This window comes from Mytilus edulis, chromosome 10 (assembly GCF_963676685.1).
Source record: "Mytilus edulis chromosome 10, xbMytEdul2.2, whole genome shotgun sequence".
Taxonomy (NCBI): Eukaryota; Metazoa; Mollusca; class Bivalvia; order Mytilida; family Mytilidae; genus Mytilus; species Mytilus edulis.
Genome location: NC_092353.1, coordinates 42,004,685 through 42,011,415, shown reverse-complemented (window position 1 = coordinate 42,011,415; position 6,731 = coordinate 42,004,685). Strand labels below are relative to the sequence as shown.

Here is a 6,731-nt window from a genome sequence, read left to right as displayed (position 1 = left end):
AACAGTTGTTGGCATGACACGGGTTATGTTCTTCTCATATATTTGATGATAGTATGATACTAAACCCCTAACGGGAGGGATTGTACCTGATATTCATATGATGAAGACATAATTTTTCAATCAGTTTAATTGAGGTCTGGAGCTGGCATGTCAGTTAACTGCTAGTAGTCTGTTGTTATTTATGTATTATTGTCATTTTATTTATTTTCTTTTGTTACATCTTTTGACATCAGACTCGGACTTCTCTTGAACTGAATTTTAATGTGCGTATTGTTATTCTTTTACTTTTCTACATTGGCTAGAGGTATAGGGGGAGGGTTGAGATCTCATAAACATGTTTAACCCCGCCGCAATTTTGCGCCTGTCCCAAGTCAGGAGCCTCTGGCCTTTGTTAGTCTTGTATGATTTTAAATTTTAGTTTCTTGTGTATAATTCGGAGTTTAGTATGACGTCCATTATCACTGTACTATTATGCATATTTTAGGGGCCAGCTGAAGGACACCTACGGGTGCGGGAATTCTCGCTACATTGAAGACCCATTGGTTGCCTTCGGCTGTTGTTTGCTCTATGGTCGGGTGGTTGTCGCTTTGACATATTCACCATTTCCTTTCTCAATTTTATGTATTTCTATAATGTATAACATTACAAGATCAGATTGGTACTGGTATTGTTATAGGTTATTAAAGAGTCAACGACAAATACATTTAATAAGATTTTTTTAATTGATGTCAGGTGTGATTATAAATTATACTGGTATTCATTGTGCATCAAGTTAACCAATGCCAACAATGGCATGCGTTAAAATAACAGCTTCCGAGGTCGTATTGTTTAAAGTGTCTTCTGCAACAATTGTCACACAAAGTATTTGAATCTGAAGTTTGTTGTTTGCAATATCCTTGACATCTGAATACCTTGTCGCTGTGTCGTGGTTGTGCCTCCACGCCCCTCTCTTCTAGATATAAAAAGTGAACGTTTAACAAACTTAGTTTGCCTTGCAAAATAATGAATTACTGCAATTATTAATGTTTTTTTTTCAATTTCATACCGGTTGAATATAGTCTGTTAGATTTAAGTATAGAATCATGTAGATCACACATGCTGCGTGAAATGTGAAGGTAATTCAAATAAATGCAACAGTAGTATACTGCTGTTCAAAAGTCATAAATCGATTGAAAGAAAACGATTCAGGCTAAAAACTAAAACATAGGGAAACACATCAACTATAAGAGGAAAACAACGAAATAACAGAACACAGAAGTGCAACAAAAAACAAACAACAATGCAACATTCATATATATATAAACGAACTTTAAAAGTCAGATATGTTTAAAAACGTTTTAAATTGTGAGTATCTGAACATGTTAAAAATCGTTTTACTTTTATTTTGAAAATACAGATCTTATGTTTGAATTAAGCAAACAAACAAGAAAAATAGTTTTTAATTAAAACAAAGATTATTATAACAACAATTGTTTGGAATTGTTTATATTTTTACGTACTAAAACGTAAATGAGTAGGAACGAATTGAACTTGAGTAAAACAGCATGTTTTAATTGATGCAACTGGTGTTAGAAGTTCGGATGTCATCTTCTGATTGCTGGTGAGGGTAATCTTATTTGTTTATGAATTGGAACTGTTGCTTATCATCTTTGTTGTCTTTTGTCCTTTACTTTGGCAAACTTTCAGACTGCACTTTCGATTAGTTCTTTTTTTAGTAGACCAAAACTTTCAAAAATTGCAATTGAATGTTTCATAAAAGATTGTGTGTACTTACCACACGAAAGGATCAGGAGTTGTACAATAGTTGCTCCAAAAAAGTATTTAATTTTTAAATCGACGATCTGAAAATATTACAAGGATATTCATGCATAAGATAAGCATTACTAATTGTATGATTTTATTATCATTCTAAATGTAAGTTCAATGATGTTTTATTGCCTATATCGTTTCTGTTAAAAATTTTTGTTTAATTTTGTTGTAAATGCTACAGTACATACTCGAACGAGAAACTGGTGATCGTACAAGAATCCTTTTTCAAAATCACAGTTTGAATTTTTGTTTTGTACCCTAAAAGATTCATTTTGATCTGTGTTTTGTAGGTAAAGTTGGATAAAAAAATCAACTGAATAATTAAATTTAAAGACATTTGTTATATAATCAAAGAAAATAATAGATGTTTGAACATTTGCAAAAAGTATATGGAGAGCATTCCATTTTTAGATGTTTTAAACATGATCAAATTTATGAAGAGCATTCTCTTTTTAGATGTAATGAACATGATAAAATTTATGGAGAGCATTCTATTTTTAGATGTATTTAACATTATCAAAGGAGTAGGGGCAATAAGGCCCTTATTTGGCCAATATATTGCCGCAAATTAAAAGTTATCACGCATATTGATAGATTTGTCCAAACTAGACTTAGGCACATTTGTGCAAGGTATCCAGAAAATAAAAACAGATTCCATATTGAACGCGTTACCATGGCAACAGACTATGACTAAATTTGCATATTTTGAAAAAAATCCTGATTTTCTATGTTTTTCATCAAATTTTAAGTATATTTTAGTTTGGAAAAGTATGTGCACACGCCAAAACAACTTTATATTTGGTGAGATTATGTCAAAAATTATAATAAAGCTTTTTTGAAATTATTTTGTTGTTTCATGGCTTCGGAGGATGTTTCCACAATATAATATTGATGAAAAACTGCATAAATTCTGTATTTTGTAGCGTCTATGTAAAATGGTACTTATTATGACTTAATTGTGACGTCATCAGATAAAAATCTGTATGTTTTTCATTTATATTTCTTGACCCTTTTCATTTCCAAACATTATGTGCCACTTTGAAACACTTTTCAGACATTTTATTTTCGTGATCCAAAACCGGGCATTTATCTCCTTCTTTATAATCAATTGTAGTATATCTATTTCCTCTTATATTTGAAACAAATATATCAAACATTTAAGCAAATGCTTTATCGTAAAGTAAGCCTCGGTCACACCTAACCGGATAGCACGAACGGACGCCTAACGGATGAAAATAAAAGTTGTCCGTTGACAAAATTGATATCCGTAGGGAGTCCGTTGATGCATTGACCGAATAAAACGGACGTGTAACGAATGCATAACGGACACACACCGGATATGAAACGTACATTTGTACGAGAAACGGAAACGTACCGGACAGAACGGATGTCGAACGTACATCCAACGGACGAGTACCACATAGAACGGACACATAACGGAAGCGTAACGGATAAAACGGATGAAAAGATATACGGAAAAATTAAAGGCGACAATATTAATACATGTAAATCGTATAAATATTCAATTTGTTTCTGTGTAACTGGTTTTGGTTTGTTCTACAAAATGCCGCCAAAGGGCAGTGTCTGGCCTGAAACAGAGCTGCTTGATTGTGAAGACGTGCCTAAGTTCCTCTAAGATCGATTATGAATAATATGAATTCATGAAGTTTAAGAAATCTGACATACCAATAACTGGCATTTCTGACGCGAAATTTTAAATTGGCATTTATCCGTTTCGTTCATCGTCCGTTTCATTCGTTATACGTCCGGTAGAAGTCAGTTTCTCATTCGTACAACATCCGTTTTATCCGTTAAGCGTCCGGTAGAAGTCCGTTGGTGAATTTATCTTCCAGACCTTCAACGGATGTATAACGGACACGTAACGGATACAAAACGGAAACGAAACGGACGAGTACCGTAAAAAACGGACGCCTAACGGACGTTCAACGGACATTTTATCCGTTGGACGTCCGTTCAAACTTTTGAACATGCTCAAAATTTTCCACCGGACTGAACGGACATCGACGGATAAAACGTACGCTTAACGGACATGCAACAGATATGGATGGACGTTTTACAGATAAGAACGGACGTCTTACGGACATGAACGGATTGAAAAAAAGTTATCCGTTAGGCGTCCGTTCGAGATTTCCGGTAAGGTGTGACCGAGGCTTTAAACAATGTCAGTTGTATATCTTGGTATTTTGACAATTATTGTTTTCCCTTTTTTAAGTGTTGTCAATAAACTTACATTTCAAAAAGGTAAAGTACGATACGAACTTTTTCATTTAGATTTATTTGGCACTTATTCAATAAACCACTTTTTCTTTGTATTTTAAGATTACACGATAGTTGATTAATTTTGGTGTTGTTTTCTTTCGTTGAACCTCTTCCACGTTTTAACGTAAAATAATGAATTCGTTATATATAATTGTATCCTTGAATATAACTATTTTTAATTATCTAAAAAAGTTAGTTTGTCATAGTAATGAATTATTTTTACAAATGGGGAAACCGTAATATTATATCACTGTCCAGTGATGGTTTGCAAACTCCTTGTTTAACTTTTGTTAAAAGGATGTTTTGGCAAATATAAAAAAAAATGTATACATGTATCTGAATATATAAATGAAGCACCCATTTTGCATCCATCGATTTGAAATTTTAAACAATTTAATATAAGGGAAAATCTTATACAATACATGTTTTTCATGATTACAGGTAATAAAATAAACATTCTGTCGAGGTTAAGTTACAAAAACGAAATGTATAAAACACAATTAAAACTAAATCACAAATATTTCAAATATTTAACCGTGCCAATGAAGACATTTGTCCATACATGTATAAAGAGTCCACTAATTAACCGAAAATATTGTTTTTACCTTTAACATTCTTAATAGCAAATCAAAATACTACTACACATTTTCTGTCATATATTTCCCTGATAACAACTTACAATATTATTAAAACCTGTTTTGTCAAATATTGGCTGATAAAAACAAGAGTTATCATCACAAACCAAAATGCCAAACATTTCAGATATGCAACAAATGCTTGTCCTATTTGTATTGGTTTTGTATCAGAAATTAAAAAAAAAGATAAAATGCATTTTTTTTATAATAAAAAATGATCACGTCGCACTTACCTTCATTATACTTCCCTTATGAAGTATGGGTCAATGTATATTGTTTGTCTAACTAATTTATAGTAAATCGTGTTCTCATATAAACAGGATTTTCCGTCTGATAAATAAATTCCAGGATGAAAAATCACTTCGCGTAACATCATATGGTGATACAATACAATGTATTATGATTAATAGTGGCAATATGTTTCCATTTATATGTATGTTGTTGTTTACAAATATTTTAAAAACGCACACAAGTATGACGTAAATCACATAATATTAAATGCGGTTTGTACTTTTTTATTACAACTTAACAAATATATAATTAAGTTTCTATAAATAGATTCAGATTAAATATTTTGGCGTTACTTTTTTTACTGCAACAAAAAATCAAAATTGTGTTCAAATAGTATTTAAATGTATGGAGATGCATTTGACTAATACCAGGTTCGCGAAAATTTATTTGAAACAATTTGTACGAAAAACAGTCTGTACGATATCCAATGAAATAGCTACAAAAAATAGTGCCAAAAGAAATCCTACAACGAAAACAGAAGATTTTGTAACACTATGGACCTCCATATACCTGCTTGATTGCATATACCCAGAACAGTTATAACTTTATTCTAATCATTCCTTTCGGTACATGATATTGCTCATCGTTTAAATTGAAAAATGACAATTTTTATTATGATAAAATTTATTTATGTCTTATAAGTAATAATAATGTTTGTTATAGGTAATTATAACTACCATCACGAATGCTTTTTCTTAATAAAAAAGAATGTCTGCCTTACTACATGTATTTATGAAGATGACACTTGGAGTGTTAGAAACATTATTCCATATTTAACGTGTCATGAACGCTCGAATGAAAAAACAACAACAAGTGAACGACAAGTATACATGAAACTAAACAGTTTAAACTGCATGCCATCTGTAGTTGCTTCAGGACATTAACAACGAAAGTAATATAGTGATTGTGATTGAACTGCACGACAAGGAATTAATTTTCAATTTTACAGTGTCAAAATTGTATGTACAGTTAGAAATTTCAGCAGCACCTCCGTGAATAAAATTGAGAATGGAAATGGGGAATGTGTCAAAGAGACAACAACCCGACCAAATAAAAAACAACAGCAGAGGGTCACCAACAGGTCTTCAATGTAGCGAAAAATTTATATTTCTCTAAATTAAAAAAATGTCACACGATTTGCATCTTTGTCATTACTAGATGATGTTGCTGATAATAGGTATCAAACCAAGATTTCTTTGACCAAATGTTAAATGCAACTGAGGTTTGGTTAATCATTATAACATCTATGTCACAAACGACAATGACTAGGAATCTCATGATTCCGTGCCCTTTCTTCGTCGATACAGCACTCGGCTTGAAATTAAATATTAAGTGTGTTTTTTTTTAATGTCACTGAATGTGACAAATGTATTCATATTTCTATTAACAACACGACTGGTACTAGTGTAATTTATCATTAGAAATTGTTTGACTGTCTAGAACATCACAGCTCACGTCTCGTAGAGTTTGTTATTATGTTGTTTTAGTTTAATGTGTTGTATTTAAGCTTAATAAGTTATTACTCGTTTGTTAAAGTAACCAATTATCCTTAGTATCTTAGTTAGATATATTTATTAAAGTTATGTACACCGGTATGTAAACATTACCACGTGTATTTGTTTATAAAATTACACGTGTTTGAAAGTATATAATAGGTTAAATGTTTTTCATTGGTCGAGTTAGAACTGACCATAATATTTGAATAAGGTCATTTCA

The 6,731-nt window shown here is 31.7% G+C and overlaps 1 long non-coding RNA gene across 1 annotated transcript; it reads right to left on the bottom strand.

Moving 5' to 3' along the window:
* Positions 1-699: 699 nt before the first annotated feature.
* Positions 700-5,161, bottom strand: LOC139491201 (uncharacterized). The gene is made up of 3 exons (XR_011656484.1): positions 4,958-5,161; positions 1,775-1,841; positions 700-952 (listed from the first exon to the last, which is right to left on the bottom strand). It is a non-coding gene; the product is annotated as an uncharacterized lncRNA (long non-coding RNA).
* Between the last annotated feature and the right edge of the window lie 1,570 nt (positions 5,162-6,731).